Genomic DNA, 2615 nt, shown 5'->3' on the forward strand with positions numbered 1-2615 from the left:
ACTTTTCTTCATCGAGCACTCCTGCTGCGTCTTTGATTGGCCCTAAAAATGTGACGAGTTCTTTTGTGAGTACGTTTTTCAGTGACGTTCCTCCCCGATTTTCTCATACTAATTACAGACTATGGCATTCTAAACAATTTGTTCCACCTACTCTCCGTTCCTTGGTTCTGGCTTATCCGTATCGATTTCACATCACCAGTTTTCTTCGTGGTCAACGGCCTTCCCGCAGTGGTAACACCGGTTCCCGTCAGATCATCGAAGTTAAGCGCTGTCGGGCTGGGCTATCACTTGGATGGGTGACCATCCTGTCTGCCGAGCGCTGTTGGCAAGCGGGGTGCACTCAGCCCCTGAGAGGCAAACTAAGGAGCTACTAGATTGAGAAGTAGCGGCTCTGGTCTCGTTAACTGACATATGGCCGGGAGAGCGGTGTGCTGACCACAAACCCGTCCATATCCGCATCCAGTGACGCCTATGGTCTGAGGACGACGCGGTGGCCGGTCGGTACCGCTGCGCCTTCCAAGACCTGTTCGGACGGAGTTTACTTTTAGTTTAGTTTTCTTCATGAAACGGACAGCATAACACGTGGAATAAACCACTGCAACCTAATTATTCAAATAACCGTCATAAAAATTGTATTTCAGGACTGTACTCAAAACATAATGCTGAAAGGAATGCAATGCCTTGCATATATTAGCGCTTCGGCTTCGGTCAGCGAGAAGTGAAATCTTATTTTAATGCTGGGGCTTTCATCCTATCATTTTGAGTAATGTTTCTTCGTCGTAGTTCTTAATAAAGTCTCCAGATATTTTTCTTCTCAGAAAAGTGAGTCGTCACCAATACCATATTTCGCAGTGCCTAATCATGATAAACAAAGTGTGCGGCAGTAGATAGGTAGCACATTTTCCAGTATGTGTCGGTCCATATATCCGCTGTACATCCACATGGCCTGGATTATGCTGGGCATCATACTCGCCCCTTAAGTCATCGGCATGTCTTTCGATGTTTCGTGCTACTGTCGTAAGATAAGGAAAAATATTGGTTATGTCCACATATCCCTATCTGAACGGACGTTTACAAGTTTCTGGCAGAAGGCGCGATTTCCTGCATCTGATATTAATGTAAATGGACGAGGATCTCTGTCGCACATATCTACACATCTTTCTATTACGAGGGTAACACCAAGCCGGCCTATGTGACCGAACGGTTCTAGGCGCTTCAGTCTGGAACCGCGCGACCGCTACTGTCGCAGGTTCGAATCCTGCCTCGGGCATGGATGTGTGTGATGTCCTTAGGTTAGTTAGGTTTAATTAATTTTAAGTTCTAGGGGACTGATGACTTCAAATGTTAAGTCCCATAGTGATCAGAGCCTTTTGAACCATTTTTTGGTAATCCAAAAAGTACATAGACTTGTTTATTTCTACAGTGGTTTCCAACAGTTTACAGCCTGAACAATCAGCTATTTTTCGACATAACCACCATTTCTTTCGATGCATTTTTGTAGACACTGTGGCAGTTTTTGTATGCCCATGTCATACCAGCTCGCCGCCATGCTGTTCAGAAAGTTAGGAACCTCTTCTTTCACCTCAGCGTAGGAGCTGAATCGCTGGGACCACAATTAACGCTGACAGGTGCTGTGAGACAATGAAAAAACTCAAACTGGCAATTCAGAACCGGAGAAGATGTATGTTGAGCAAGGGCGTACACATTCTCCATGACAACGCTCGCCCACACATCACTCGGCAAACTGCTGCTCTCCTGCAACAGTTTCAATGGAACATAATCACCTACCTTCCCTATAGTCCTGACTTGGCGCCCAGTGAGTACCACCTGTTCCCTAGGTTAAAAGAACATCTGGCCGGAAAACGATTCAGCTCCGACGACGAGGTGAAAGAAGAGGTTCATAACTTTCGGAACAGCATGGCGGCGAGCTGGTATGACATGGGCATACAAAAACTGCCACAGCGTCTACAAAAACGCATTGACAGAAATAGTGATTATGTCGAAAAATAGCTAAATGTTCAAGCTGTAAACTGATGTAAACCACTGTAAAAATAAGCAGGTCTGTGTACTTATAAAAAAATAGAAAACCTTACTTTTGGGATTACTCTCGCACCTTAGCTTTCACCGAAACTAGAAATGTTTCAGAACTTACACATTGTCGTATCTTGCAGATATGTACCTTCTTATGCGCGGCGGCGGATGTGTAAGAAGGAGAGCAGAGCACTTAACACAGTGCACGTAGTTGACATCCTTATGAGTTACCGATGAAAATTTCTCCCAAACTGTGGTGCGGTCTTCGTCTTCCGCATTCAGCATTCATTCTTTGAAATGAAGTTTCACTTTCACACTTTCCTCCGTCTCACGTTCGAGTGCCATGGTCCTACAGCGGGCCACTGAGCGGCGCTCGGGTAACTACAGTAGCCAGTCGGTGGAGACTGGTGAGTGTAATGCTCAAACGCGCTTCAAGGAATTCTGATACGGCTGCTCGCTGTGTCCTGGGCGGCTTTATTGACGTTTCCCGGACTTTCGCGGAACTACATGCTAACATACACGTCAGATGGAGACCTCTACCGTGCACATTATTGTTTCGTGGAAGCCCGAAAACAGAGGTTTGT

The 2615-nt window shown here is 45.9% G+C and overlaps 1 pseudogene; it reads left to right on the forward strand.

Moving 5' to 3' along the window:
* The first annotated feature begins 210 nt into the window (after positions 1–210).
* On the forward strand, positions 211–328 carry LOC126471788 (5S ribosomal RNA; annotated as a pseudogene).
* Positions 329–2615: the final 2287 nt, after the last annotated feature.

Source organism: Schistocerca serialis, chromosome 3 (genome assembly GCF_023864345.2).
Source record: "Schistocerca serialis cubense isolate TAMUIC-IGC-003099 chromosome 3, iqSchSeri2.2, whole genome shotgun sequence".
NCBI lineage: Eukaryota > Metazoa > Arthropoda > Insecta > Orthoptera > Acrididae > Schistocerca > Schistocerca serialis.